The following is a 15,635-nucleotide window of genomic DNA, read 5'->3' on the forward strand; positions in this document are numbered from 1 at the left end:
TAAATCCAGATTTACAATGATGTAACCTAGAGCAGAATTTGGCCCAACAATTTGATTTCCACAGTTTATAATGTGATGATTTGATAATGGCCCAGGTTTCTGTCACTTACCCAGTCACAGCACAAGTGAGATGGGTAGACCAAGTTTGCAGCCATGTCAGTGGAGAAAAACTGCAACCACTTAAACTGTTCCATAAATCATTCACTAATTTCTTCAATGTCTCGGGGCACTGCATAATAAATTAACATAACGAATGATATACTGCAGGAAAGCCCTATGGCTATGTAGTGAATATGACTCGTAAGTGAAGATCAAATGACTATTTTTATGAACAATTAATGACCATATTTAATAGCCACTAAACTTGGTAAATGGCTCAATTTAAAAAACAAAAGCGGTGGGGCATACAAAAGTCACTGGAATTGTGGGGCTGGTGACTTTCACAGCCTGGCAGAGGCTCTGCAGAGGGTGCAGTTTGTCTCAGGTCCTTGCTGGTGCACAGCAGACATCAGGAGTTTCACCTCAGGTACCTGCCTTCAGGGGAATGGAAGGAGAATTTATGAGCTGAGAGCCTGGGGCCCAAAAGGCACTCGAGGTGCAGGTGCTATTCTCACTCGTCACCCCCAGCACCTAGGAATCAAAGGAGGTCTCAACCAGGTCCCAACAAAATTCGTCTTGCTGGGAGAAGGTTGGTTGGTGACCAAAGCCCTGTCCCAACTGCAGCTCCATCTGATTTAAAGAATAGAATTTATACCAATTAGAGACCCATTCTCATAAGACAAAAATTCATGTTTAATCCCTGTGCTGGAGAATTTAAACATGGCTGTGGCCCAGTGGAGACCAGACAGTATGGAGAGGCCAAACCATGGTTTGTAGTTGACTTTGCCTTAGATTTCTTCCTGGGCTAGTGCATGATTTCTTCCTTCTTTAACCTGATGTAATTACTGGGACTGCTCCCTGCTGGAATGCGTAGAGTGCCAGAAGTATGCCTCATGTTCCATGAATCAGAGGCAAGCACTGTAGGTGTTTCAGCAGCAAGGCCTTGTAGACATTAGCCCTGGTGGGTCCCAATAGCCACTCAGACATATGGCTAAGGGAAAGGGTACTTTACTAGGGCTGGCAGGAAAGGAAAAGATTGCAAAGACCTGAGATACAGAAGCTTCAACAGTTACAATTCAAAGTGAGCAATAGTGGCTCTTGTTTGGGCTCCTGGGGCAGTCTAATCCAGAGTCATGGCTCTTCAGTGCTTGGGGTGTCACTCCAGTCCAGTCTCTATTCAAGCAAATAGGAGCTTGTGGGTTTCCAGGCCAGACTCAGTTAGGTCTCTCATTGGGGCCCCTCTGCACTGGCTCCCTGCCCAGCTGCTGCTGCTCCCCTATAAGTCCCACACTGATTTGCACCTAACTGTGATGTCTGGCACTCACAGACAGTTCTACAAGCAGCTCTACATACAGTTCCAGGAGTTCCTCTCTGCATCTTGCTTCTCTGCAACTCCTAGCTCACCATGCAGCTGCTACTTCCTAAAAGAGCCTGTGATGGAGCAGGGAAACTGCTGCCTGGCACAGCAGGGGTTAAAGAAAACCTTTGGGTTCAGCTAGCCCCACCCCATTATACCTGCAGCCAATGCCAGGCCTGGAGGGGGGAGAAAAGAAGGGAGCCTGGCTCAGTTGGGGACTGACTGGTGAGGAAGCAGGAGTTCTCTGTTGGTCTGCCTGAAGAGGTGGATCAGCAACCTGCCAGCCAATGCAGCCACTGGAGGCAAGTAAGCTTTCCCCTGCCAAGAGGAGTCTGTAGATAAGTCCCAACTGTGGGGCAACTGGACTAGCGTGGCCATGCCCCAAATGATAGAGACTTTAGTAGGAAGTAGCCCAGAGAAACTGGTCTTGACCTATCTCCCCTGCTTAGGGATTGAACTACACAGGGCCCTGGGCTGGGACCTGGTGGAGAGGGAGGGCCCAGATTCCCCCACCCCCCCACTACCTTCTCTGACCAATGATCTAGACACTAGCCACCTGGCCAGTGAAGACCCTATCACAGGACCTAGTCCTTTCCTGGGTCTGGACCTTCTCCTTCCCTGGCCAGGAGGAAGAGAGGTGTGTAGTGGGGAAAGGACTGCTGCTGGGAATAGTAGTCCCCTGTTTAGCAGATGTGCTGCACTGGTATAATGTGTTTTGCCCATTGTTTTGGTTTAAATTAGGCATAAGTATTGCAAAGCCAATCTATTTCTTTCATTTCTGGGGGAAGGAGGCATGTGGTGAGGGTGGATCTTTGGAGGAGGATGGCATAGTTTTCAGGTGGCTCTTTCTGGTAATGTGAGTGAGACTAGATGTACTGTGCCCTGTGCAAGGTGGGTGTCAAATGCTACTAAATCAGATGGGTGGAGTTTTACACCTAAAGTGCAACTCACTTGCACTGGTGTAAATGACTCACCAGGGGCTCTATTCTCCATGTTCCAGCTCTGCAGGAAGGTTAAAGGGGTGCAGCAGGGAGCTGTGTTGCACAGTCACAGAGGAAGTTAACTTAGCTGGAGGAAGGATTGGTATAGTGGAACTCCACTCCTTCACACATACCAAAGCAATCCTGCCATGTCTGATTCCTTCCCTGAACACCAGAGCGGTGACTGCACAGGAGCTGGTTCTGCTTCCTCTGCTGGCCCTTTATCAACAGAGCTGCCCTTCATCAGGGGATGTTTCCCCTGGCCAGCTACAGTCGGAACACATCTATTTTATGTCCCCCAAGTGACACAGAATGGACACATTCTCTGGGCATTGGAAAGCCAGGGCCACTGTTTATAAGAACTTGATTTCAAATATCTGCTAAAGGTGCTGAGCACTTGAGAGGTGCTGTAATGAATGGACATGAATGTTGATCTGGAGTCCAAACTGATATAGGTCCCCCGAGATGGAGGGGTAGGATGTCAAGGGCAGCAAAGTTTCAGCGCACTCCTCCTACCATCACAGGACCAGAGGCTGGAGGCCAGTAAGGCTGAATGGGTCTAACTGTCAAACAATGGAACTACCATCTTGGGTGACCTGGCTGGCCAACTGGAAATATCTGGCTGAGGCGAGAGACTTCAGAGGTCCTTGAACAAAAATGGTTGGTCAAGAGGGTAACTGGGTTCAGGGACACCCAGGGAGGGTGGAATGTTGAGAACAGGGTGCTTCCCTGAGAAGGGGGAGCAGCTTGGGAACATCTCTCTAAAGAAGGTAAACAGAGACCCAACTGGGTCCCAAGAGCTCCTTGGCTTCCCAAAAGAACACAAGTTGAGTTTGTTCCATTCCTGTAACTCAAGGGAAGCCCACCTAACATACCTGTAGCGAGGCATCCAATTAAATGAGTCTAAACATACACATAGGCTGGCTGTTTTTTAAAAAAAAAATCTCTTATGCTTTGTTTTATTTGCTAATAAACGTATTTGGTTTAGGTGGGCTGCTTTTCATTATAGCATTGGTCACAGGCTCCCAAAGGGAAGCGTCCAGTTGGACCTGTGTGGTAATTACTCTAAGTGAGAACTGCAAAATTTCACCAAACAGGTTCAGGCACGAGGCCTGACAGCTGGTGGTGTGGCAGGGGGGCAGTGGCACTCAGACACCAGGAAGGGAACTAAGGTGCAAGCAGCCCCATAACTGTCAGTTTTATTTTATAAATCAAAATCAGTAAACAAAAACAACAGTTTGACTTGTGTAACCAATGGTAGCCAAGCATGAAGGAGCATATGAATGTTTAGTATATCTGGCACTTAAATATCTTGCAATGCCAGCTACAAAAGCGCCATGCAAACATCTGGTCTATTTCAGGTGACACTGTAAATAAGAAGCAGGCAGCATTATCTCACATAAATGTAAACAAACTTGTTTCTCTTAGCAGTTGGCTGCACAAGAAGTAGGACTGAGTGGACTTGTAGGCCCTAAAGTTTTACATTGTTTTGATTTTAGTGCAGTTATGTAACAAACTACATTTCTAAGTTGCGCTTTCATGATAGAGATTGCACTATGGTACTTGTATGAGCTGAATTTAAAAATACTATTTTATCATTTTTATTATGCAAATATTTGTAATCAAAATAATGAGCAATGTAAACTTTGTATTCTATTGTTATTTAAATCAATATACACCTCTACCCCAATATAACGTGGGTTCATATACAACACGGTAAAGCTCTGACACCTGGCTCTGAGCAGCATGTTAAGGGTGCTGGGCCGGGCTGGGGCCCAGGAGTTGGATAAGGGGCCGAGAGTCTCGGGGGCAGTCAGGGGCTTCCCCCTCCCCTCCCCCCAGGATCTGGGAGGCAGGAGCTGTGTGGGGGCACTTTTGGGGTGGCCACACAGTCCCAGAGTGGCCTGGGGGATTAGTGGGGGCGGGAGCAGCGAGCTCCGCTTCCCTCGCTCCGGCCCCAGCCGCGTCGCTCGGAGGAGAGGGCTTGGGGAAGGGATTCCCCCCGTACTCACCAGCGGAAGCGGAGCAGCCCGGCCCCAGCCTGCTCCACTCCGCCAGCTCCCAGCAGTGGCGCTCCGCTTCCCGCCGCAGGAGCGCGCGGGACCTTTCCCAACCCACCCGCGCCCCAGCAACACGGCTGGGACCGGGGCAAGGAAATTGGAGCGGGCTGGGGCCGCGTCGCTCCGCTTCCCGCTGCAGGTGAGTACGAGGGGGGGGCGTCCTTTCCGCAACTTACCCGCACTCACTGGCGGCGGGAAGCGGAGCGCCGCGCCTGGGAGGTGGTGGAGTGGAGCGGGCTGGGGCCCTTTGCTCCGCTTCCGGCCCCTGCTGGTGAGTGCCGCCTGCCCGGGGGGGGGTGTGGGGGTGGATAGGGGTCTGATCAGTCAGGGGACAGGGGGGTTGGGTAGGGTGTGGGGTCCTGGGGGTGATTAGGGACAGGGGTCTCTGGAGGGGGTGGTCAGGGAACAAGGAACGGGGGGCCAAAGCAAGTTTGATATAACAATCTCACCTATAGTGCGGTGAGATTTTTTGTTTTTGTTTTTTTGGTCTCCCAAGGACTGCATTATATTGGGGTAGAGGCGTATTTGAAAATGTAGAAAAACCTCCAACAAAATTTAATTTCAATTGGTATTCTAGTTAATTAAAACTGTGATTAATCACAGTTAACTCACGTAATTAACAAAATTAATCAACTGCCCTATAAAACACCAGAGACCAATGCTTTATAATTGTCTTATACCCTTAAAATTAGTTTGCCCAGCTCAACTAATTTAAAAAACGGTTTGCTTCTTGGCTGAACTTTTAGCCAATCTTTGTATTTTGCTATCCAGTTTATGATGGAAGTAGCATTGCTGTAATGGGGATGCATTTTACAACACTAAGTCAGATAAGAAACCACTGAGTCTTGATTCCTAATCCTCTAGGCTGCAATACGGACTTAGGGATTTAAAAGAGGTCTCACATGCTTCAGTCCTCCATGCATAATGGCTGGCCAAACCACATTAGAAACTGGTTCACCTTGAAGGGTGTTTATACTCTGTTCCCAAACTGGTTTAAAGGTTTGTACAGAGGAGGCCTGTAGGGAAGCCAGCATCTGCAATAGCTGCCTGTAGAGGGGCATTGTGGGGGGGGGGCGGGGGGGCAAATAGCATCTGAGTTGAAATCTACCCTTCCAAGAAGAGTGGACTTACTGAGCCTTGGTCTACACTACGAGTTTAGGTTGAATTAACCCTGCACATGACCAAGCCTGTTTTGTCGACTTAAAGGGCTCTTAAAATCTATTTCTGTACTCCTCCCCAGTGAGGGGAGTAGCGCTAAAATCTACCTCACTGGGATGAATTTGGGGTAGTGTGGATGCAATTTGATGGTATTGGCCTCCAGGAGCTATCTCGGAGTGCTCCATTGTGACTGCTCTGGACAGCACTCTCAACTCGTGTACCTGGCCAGTGCATAGGAAAAGCCCTGGGAACTTTTGAATTTCATTTCCTGTTTGGTCAGCATGGCAAGCTCATCAGCACAGTGTGATCATGCAGAGCTCATCAGCACAGGTGACCATGGAGTCCCAGAATTGCAAAAGAGCTCCAGCATGGACCAAACAGGAGACACTGGATCTGATCGCTGTATGGGGAGAAGAATCCATACAGGCACAACTCATTTCCAAAAGACTAAATGCCAATATATTTGCCAATCTCCAAGGGCATGATGGACAGAGGCTACAACAGGGACACACAGCAGTGCTGCTTGAAAGTTAAGGAGCTGAGGCGAGCCTACCAAAAAACAAAGGAGGCAAACGGTCACTCCGGGTCAGAGCCCCATACATGCTGCTTCTCTGATGAGCTGCATGCAATTCTAGGGAGTGCCCCTACCACACCCCACCACTGTCCATGGACACCTGCAAGGGGGGAGTCTCATGCAACAGGGATGAGGATTTTTGTGGAGGAGGAGGTTAAGGATAGCGCACAGGCAGGCATGTGGAGAATCCCTTCTCCCCGGCAGCCAGGAACTGTTCATCACCCTGGAGCCAATACCCTCCCAAGGCGGGCTCCCAGACCATGAAGCCAGAGAAGGCACCTCTGGTGAGTGCACATTTGTAAATATAATACAGGGTTTAAAAGCAAGCGTGTTTAATGATTGATTTGCCCTTGAGACTTGGGATGCATTCACGGCCAGTATAGCTACTAGAAAAGTGTGTTAACGTGTCTGGGGATGGAGCAGAAATCCTCCAGGGACATCTCCATGAAGCTCTCCTGGAGGTACTCTAAAACCCTTTGAAGAAGGTTGCTGGGGAGGTCAGCCTTATTCCATCCCCTGGGGTAGTACACTTTTGCCACGCCTAGCAAGTAGTCTGGAATCATTGCAGAACAAAGCATTGCAGCAAATGGGCCCAGGCTTTCAATCAACATCTGTTCTTTATCTCTTTGTGTTAGCCTCAGGAAAGTGATATCATTCCTGGTCACCTGGTTCAAATATGGGAAATTTATTTAAGGGGACATTCAGGTGTCCGTTCCTGCTGGGCTGTTTGCCTTTGGCTGAAAAGAAATCATCCCTGCTGTTAGCCACGTGGTGGGGGGGAGGCCCATTCATGCTGAGCTGTTTGCCTTTGGCTGACAGGGCTCTTTGCTGATATTGGCCATGCGATCATCCCAGAGAATTGGGCAGGGGGGGGAGGGAGGTTGGGTTGTGCTGTGCTGCACATTCACCCTAAAACCACAGCCCCTCCTTTTAAATGGCCAACCCAAAGGGCTTTGCTTGGTATGGGAAAGGAGATCACTGCTGTTTGAAACCATTCCCACATGTTATGAAGGTTGAAGCTGAAAACCTTTGCCTTACCATGGCTGCCTGCAAGCTGAATTCTGTTGCCCAGCGGAGTGTGTGTGATTTCTCACACCAAACCGGCAGGCACTCAATATAAGAGGCAAAATGCAACCTTGTACCAAAAGCACATGTGCTATGTAATGTGAAACTGTTGATTCAGTGTGAAATAGTCTTCCCTTTGTTCTCTAAAATGTGTCTTTTTAAATACTACTCTCCCTTTTTTCCCTCCTGCAGCTGCAAATTTTTCTACGCTCCCCTTATCTCCGTCCCAGAGGCTAGCGCAGATTAGAAGGTGGGAAAAAAACACACTCTCGACTAAATGTTCTCAGAGCTCATGCAGTCCTCCCACACTGAAAGCTCAGCAGACTGCGTGGAGGCAAACTGGCAGAGACCAGGAAAGCGTTAAATGAACACAATAAGAGGAGGGAGGAGCGCGATGAAAGGAGGCAGGATGCAATGCTGAGTCTAATGGGGGAGCAAACTGACATGCTCAGGCGTCTGGTAGAGCTGCAGGAAAGGCAGCAGGAGCACAGACTGCCGCTGCAGCCCCTGTATAACCACCTGCCCTCCTCCCCAAGTTCATAGCCTCCTCAGCCAGATCCCCAAAAACATGGGGGAGGCTACAGGCACCCAGCCACTCCAACCCAGAGGATTGCCCAAGCAACAGAAGGCTGGCATTCAATAAGTTTAACTGTAGTGTGGCCTTATCCTTCCCTCCTCCCCTCATCCACCACCCCACCAGGTGCTTCACTCCTCCCGGGCTACCTTGCGAGTTTCCCCCATTTGTGATTGAATTAATAAAGAATGCATGATTTTGAAACAATAATGACTTTATTGCCTCTGCAAGCGGTGATCAAACGGGGGAGGTCAGTTGGCTTACAGGGAAGTCAACCAAGGGGGTGGGGTTTCATCAAGGAGAAACAAACAGAACTGTCACACCATAGCCTGGCCAGCCATGAAACTGGTTTTCAAAGCTTCTCTGATGCACAGGGTGCCCAGCTATGCTCTTCTAATTGCCCTGGTGTCTAGCTGTGCATAACTGGCAGCCAGATGATTTGCCTCAACCTCCCACCCTGCCATAAATGTCTTTCTCCCTCCCCCCCCCCGCCCTTACTCTCATAGATATTGTGGAGCACACAGCAAGCGGCAATAACAATGGGAATATTGGTTTTCCTGAGCTCTAACCGAGTCGGTAAACTGTGCCAGCGAGCTTTTAAACATCCAAATGCACATTCTACCACCATTCTGCACTTGCTCAGACTATAGTTGAACTGCTCCTTACTACTGTCCAGGGTGCCTGTGTATGGCTTTATGAACCATGGCATTAAGGGGTAAGCTGGGTCCCCAAGGATAACTATAGCCATTTCACCATCCCCAATGGTTATTTTCTCATCTGGGAAGTAAGTTCCTTCCTGCAGCTGTTCAGACAGACCAGAGTTCTGGAAGATGCAAGTGTCATTCACCTTTCCTGGCTGTCCCACACTGATGTCAGTGAAATGTCCCTTGTGATCCACCAGTGCTTGCAGCACCATTGAAAAATACCCCTTGTGGTTTACATACTGGCTGCCAAGGTGGTCCAGACCCAAAATAGGGATATGGGTTCCTTCTGTCACCCCACCACAGTTAGGGAACCCCATTGCAGCAAAGCCATTCACTATGACCTGCACATTTCCCAGAGTCGCTACCCTTGATAGCAGTAGCATAGTGATTGCATTGGCTACTTGGATCACAGCAGCCCCCACAGTAGATTTACCCACTCCAAATTGAGTCTCGACTGACGGGTAGCTGTTTGGCATTGCAAGCTTCCAGAGGGCTATCGCCACTCGCTTCTCAACTGTGAGGCCTGCTCTCATCTTGGTATTCTTGTGCCTCAGGGCAGGGGAAAGCAAGTCACAAAGTTCCATGAAAGTGCCCTTAAGCATGCGAAAGTTTCACAGCCACTGGGAATCGTCCCAGACCCGCAACATGATGCAGTCCCACCAGTCTGTGCTTGTTTCCTGGGCCCAGAATTGGCGTTCCGTGGGACAAACCTGCCCCATTACCACCGTGATATCCAAATTGCCAGGACCCGTGCTTTGAGAGAAGTCTGTGTCCATGTCCTCATCACTATTGTGATTGCGCTGTTGTCGCCTCCTCGCCTGCTTTTGCAGGTTCTGCACGTACCGCAGAATAATGCGTGAGGTGTTTGCAATGCTCACAACAGCAGCAGTGAGATGAGTAGGCTCCATGTTTGCCGTGGTATGGCGTCTGCAGGAGAGCAGAGTTGCAGCGGAAGTGGTGGATGACGACAGATACCACAAGAATACATGTTTATACAGAACGACGAGAGGACCTGCGAGGTGGATTCATGGCACCAGGAGAGCAGAGTTGCAGTGGAAGCGGTGGAGGACGACGGTTAGCACCACGCACATTTCCCAAGCAAGAACACAGGTACCCAGGAGCACATGACAGACAACATGGAGAAATTTGCTATTGAGACAAGAGCAGCGGAGCAGAGTTGCAGCGAAAGAGGTGGATGACGACAATGGTTAGCAGTCCTACTGCACCGTCTGCTGACAGCAGTATGGTGTCTGCACGGAAAAAAGGTGTGAAACGATTGTCTGCTGTTGCTTTCACAGAGGGAGGGGTGACTGACGACATGTACCCAAAACACCCGCAATGATGTTTTTGCCCTATCAGGCACTGGGAGCTCAACCCAGAATTCCAATGGGCAGCAGAGACTGCGGGAACTGTGGGATAGCTACCCACAGTGCAACGCTCCAAAAGTCAACGCTAGCCACGGTACTGTGGATGCACCCCGCTGACTTAATACGCTTTGTATGGACATACGCAATTGACTGTATAAAATCAATTTCTAAATATCTATACGATTGTCTTAATTATGTAGTGTAGACATACCCTGAGGCCCTAAGGAGCCTCTGAAGGAAACTGAGAACTGAAGCTGAGGGGAAGGCCCTTACACATCCTCTCACCATAGAGGAATCTGAACTCCTAATCCACAGCAGGACAGGTGCTTGAGAACTGTTTGGGAGCCTCCCCTAAGTTTTCACCAATAAGATTTAGTTCTTTACTTTGGCCCCAGTGCAGCTGCAGAGCCACAGATACCTAAGCCCCATTGGGTAAGTGACCATATAGTTGCTAATCTGATACAGGAAGGAACCTGACTGTCGTGTAGAATCAGATTTCAGAGTAGCAGCCGTGTTAGTCTGTATTAGTAAAAAGAAAAGGAGTACTTGTGGCACCTTAGAGACTAACAAATTTATTTGAGCATAAGCTTTTGTGAGCTACAGCTCACTTCATCGGATGCATACAGTGGAAAAACTGAATGCATCCAATGAAGTGAGCTGTAGCTCGCGAAAGCTTATGCTCAAATAAATTTGTTAGTCTCTAAGGTGCCACAAGTACTCCTTTTCTTTTTGTAGAATCAGAGTAGCTTTCCCAGTGTTCCATGGTGAGAGCTGGAATCTATGGAGATCATTATGCTGAGTAACTTTACACCGAAAGACTATATATAATCTTCTAGTCCTAAAGTGGCTATGTATAACAGACATGGCTTGTCAGCTTCTGAATCTGCCTTCATTTGAAAATCATGCCTATCTTTTTAATTTAATAAGGCAATACATTTTCCTAATGCTGTCCTGGAGCTCGTAAAATCAAAGATGTGAAAATTCATCTGCAGCTTTACACTACACTGTCTTACGTCACTGTCATGGTACTTGCAAGTGGTAAAGGTGGAGAGTAGCCTGCTTCTTTCTAAGTGTTCCACACTGCCTCTTGCATCTCCTTCTGACCGGCCAGAGAGTCAGTTCTCAAAGGCTCTAGCCAGATATTCAACTGCATCTGCAGCATCAATATGTAATAACTGAGTAATTTTACAAAGTAATTCCAGGGTTATTTCTTAGGGCAGAAATAAAGTGCTACCTCATAATTAAAGAATAAAGAGAATGACCTTTCTAATCACCAGGCTTTAATTAGGCTGACAATTATGTATAAAGTGCAAGAACTGTATCTCTATATTTGCTATCATTCCCCCACATAGGAATTTTAACCTCCTGCTTCCTGCAAAGCAGTATAGTGGCATTCCTTTGAAACATCAATGTTCCAATGTAATGTACCTACTAACATAGCTTCTAGTCCACATATAAGGTAATGTGTGTTTTTTCCCCATGTGTCTCATGAGCAGTGGAATAGGAATCAAAGGGCCCATGTTCCCTGGAGGGACTGTTGTTGCTGGGACACCCAGGGAACACATGGAATTAGGCTGGAAGCAACTTAGTCACATGGACAGACTAGAGCAAAGGGTTTAATAAAGTTCCATTTGTTCATCTTAATGTGTTTTCAGCTTCACTCTTTGCTAATGAAACAACTAAGGAGAATGGTTGCCATACCTCCCTGCTGTATCTTCGTACAAAGTGTCATAGCTTTTTTTAATTATGTGATTATCCTGCACACTTTTCTATTCAGGTTCTTATGACACCCTAATCACTGAAGTACCTGTGAGTCTTCCACTAGTGTATTAAACACTGTGGCTAACATCTGTCCCGTGTGATTCTCTCTTCTTCCTTTTTCTCACCAAGGGGAAAATTGAGAGGTGGTTTGATTTTACGTGGGCTGTGCTGTGTGTGTCTGTTATTGAAGGCCACGTCAAAGTACTTCTTACCCTTAGAATGGAAAGTGTTGGTGTTGGATTTGGTTCTTTTATCCTGTGGGAGTATGTTCCACAGGCTAGAACTGACCCAAAGAAAGCTCGGTCTCCTATGCAGGGAGATTTACGCTGGTTGTGGACAGCTCCATTGTTGTTGACCATGGTCCTCATCCTGGAGCTTCAGGCGATCTTTTAAGTATCCTGGGCCCAGATCATTGAGTCCCTTGAAGATAAAGGGGTGTTACCTGTCAGCTCTGTGTTCTTGGGGAACCAGGGCACAGTATCCAGCCTGTATGAATCATAAAGGACACACCCCCCACCCCCAGCCAGCCTCTGCTTGAACCAAAACCAATCAGAAGAAAGACTTACAAAAAGCAATGAAAAGGAAGTGGGAGATGCACCTAAACCCCTCAGGACAAGGGTGACAGGATTAAGGCAACTCTCCTAGCCTCATTTGCATCGAAGATGGGACAGGGAGGCATCTCCATTAGCATACAGAATGGAGAACAGAAATTCCAAGGCAAGAACCGCACTGAACTCTGGGACCAGAAAAGCAGGGAAGCACTGCATGACAGGGGGAATCTCTGCTCCAGATGTTAATGAACCCATGCCTGCACACACCCAACTTAGTAGTTATCAGAGCAATTCTAGTAATAAATCCTTTATTGGTATCCAAAATAGTGAAGCTGCCTAATTGCAAATTGTGAGCTCCCTCAAAGGAACACCATCCATAGCCGGAATGATAAGTTCCTATTGTCTAGCCTGAACAAAACAACTCTGGTATACTCCCTTGAACCATCAGTTTACCCATAAACAAATCTAGTGTTTTCCCTTGAACCAGTGTTGTTTCCCTACCAAAAAAACCCTACCCACACTCAAGTAAGTGTTCTGATGCCTGGATCCAAAATCTGCATCAGTTCCATTGGGACTTCATCTTTTCCTGACTGATCGTGCTGGGGGCTCTGCCTGTCTCCAGCACTCTGGACCCTCAGCTACCACCACTATGTGGGAACCCTGACCGATTGAAGCTTCACATAGTGGTGAGAATCCATCTCTCTCTCTCTCTCTCTCTCTCTGTTTTTTTTTTTTTTTCTACTCTAGGTATAGCTTTCTAACCCTGACTTGTGTGATCAGGTATAGTTTTCTAAACCTGATTTTTGTAATCAGATTTAAGCTAGATTTAATATTGTAACTGTTTTGTTTGTTTGGCTCTCCTTGTATGGTTATTACCTGGCAATAAATAACTTTTATGGTTAAGCTGGTTGTTTTTCTCTTTCTCTGTGTTTTTTGGCTTCCCTATTCGCTCTGCAGCAACGCTCCTCTTACCTAAGCTAAAGATCCCTGTAGTGCCCAAAAATCCTATGGGGTTTGCTCTTCAAGTGGGTTACTACCAGAACAATTGTAATGTGAAAGTGGGGATAGGGACGTGCTGAACCTGTGGCATAGGAGGGTGGCTGCTTGGAAGTGCTGCTCGACCCAGCCTGCTCAGGCATACTCTATGCCGGTGCAGTGCCCATGGCATATAAGGGTGACAGCTTGGAAGTGCTGATTAACCCAGTCCGCTCAGACACACTGTGTGTGTTCATCTGGGGCTGGAGGAACCCAGCCCTGGGGAACCTAGGTCCCAAAGGATAGCTCCATTGGAGGGAACTTGCAGAAGGGAGAAGTAGAGCTCCATATGAAAACACAAGTGACACAAGCAGCACATTGATAGAATTACAGAAACACCTCCCCCACAGAAGAGTTACCCTAATAAATGAGCGTACCCCAAAGTAGCGGGCAAATATGATCCCATGGGTGACATTCCAGCCCCATTGATGTCAATGGCAAAGCTTCCTTTGTCTTAATTGGGCCAGGATTTTGCCAAAGAGCACTACACTACAACAAACTTCATCCAAAAATAGGGGGAAGTTTATTATAGGCATCATGGCAGAGGAGAAAGGAAGGAGGCATTCCTGCCTTTAAGCATTCCTGGAAGATCTTATCTCTGATGCCTGCTATAAACTGTTTTGTGTGCTGCTGCCTGACACCTGATCTTAAAACATCTAGCTCAGCAACTTGTACAAAATATAATTTTAATACGGAAACCATAAATTATAAGGTATTTCATCTGTTTATATCTTAATGGAAGATGATCATAGCCTGGTATCTCTTCATTCTTAAAATATTGTAGCAAATATATTTCATTGTTCATTCTAGCATTCACCTTGGGGCCATACAACATGGATGTTCTAAGTATGATACAAAAGACACATATAATGGATGTATTCTAGTTAGGTGTGCAGGATGCTCTTATCAGAGACAGTGTCATAAAAGTCACACTCATTTCAACAGTTCTTAGCAGTGCTGCTCACCTGGTAAACTTTTATAGACTAGGCATAACATTTTGCTAAAAATCTCAGCCCTGGGGCTAATTTAAAAAAAAAGAAAGAAAGAAAGTGTGTCCAGATTGTAGTTAAGAGTGTGGAAGAAATGACTAGATATTAGGTTTCAGCTGCGCTTTTGCATTTCTAACTCAAACCAGCTTTGTTTAGTTTAAATAAAATTCTACAGGCCATTGGCCACTCTCCTCTATTCAAACCAATCAACTTTGCAGAAACCTCTCCTCCTTTTCCTCTACTGATCTTGTACCTTCAATATGGCTGGGAAGACAGCAGGGGTGAGCTAGCTTTCCTTCCTGGTCCCCCTTCTCCCCCATTGGTCAGAAGGAGGGAGAAGTCATGCCAGCTGGATCCTTTACCAGAGGGAGTTATCAGAGAGGACCCGAACAATCACTGCTAGCTTGGCTTTGCTCAGACTAGGCCCAGTTACTACAGTGCTGATGAATGCACTGAGAGACCAGCAGACCCCACCATCTTCTATTACATTTAGGACTCTTCTACGAACCTTGTCCCCACCTACCCAGATCAGATAAGATGTTTGGCCAAAATCCAAAGATCCTTTGGTTTCAAATGCCCAAAAAGGTGAAGGGCAGGAAAAGAGGATCCCCTATGCTGGTACTAATACAACTCCCACTTCAACAAATGTAGGAAGGGCTTGAGTGGGAGCAGAAGTACCCATCCAGGCTTCCCAGACACCCTCCACAACCTGTATACAGACAGAAAAACCAGAGGTAATTCCTGAAACAGACCTCCCATGTCAGGCCATGGAGTATTGTCATTGGGACTATGAGTCAGCTAAGGTGCCATGCATGAAGAAGAAAAAGACGCACTGGTTAATATCAGCCCACTGTAGATGTAAGCAGAGTCAGGATGAGCTCCACCCTGACATCTGGTGGTGAGTTTGGCAAGTTGTGGAAAAGAACTTCGGGGCTGATCTCATTTGCATAGGTACACCCACCCCGCCTCACATGAGCCCATAGCTGCCCAAATGGTCACTTTGGCTGCTGTGGGATCCCCAGTTTCTCTGTCATTGGGGCAGGAAGAATAAATTGTTATTATCCTGATTATGTGAATCAAGGACAGTGGAACTGTACTTGGCCTTTTGTTATGATGGAGGGACTTGCCATCAACTAAGTAGCACTCACTGGGCAAGGAACATGGGTTCCAAAACTCAGTGAATTGAGAGAGGCTGGGGACAGGTATTAATACCTGGTGGTGAGAGCCCTACATGCCAATTGCACTGCCTCCTCTCTCCACTGTGGAATATCAGAGCTAATTTTGATTCTATTAGGAGTTTAGTTACAGGCTGTTGAGCTGAATTCACTTTGGGCCAATGGTGCACCAGCACTGAGGCTCCC

The sequence above is a fragment of the Natator depressus genome, chromosome 2, assembly GCF_965152275.1.
Source record: "Natator depressus isolate rNatDep1 chromosome 2, rNatDep2.hap1, whole genome shotgun sequence".
NCBI lineage: Eukaryota > Metazoa > Chordata > Testudines > Cheloniidae > Natator > Natator depressus.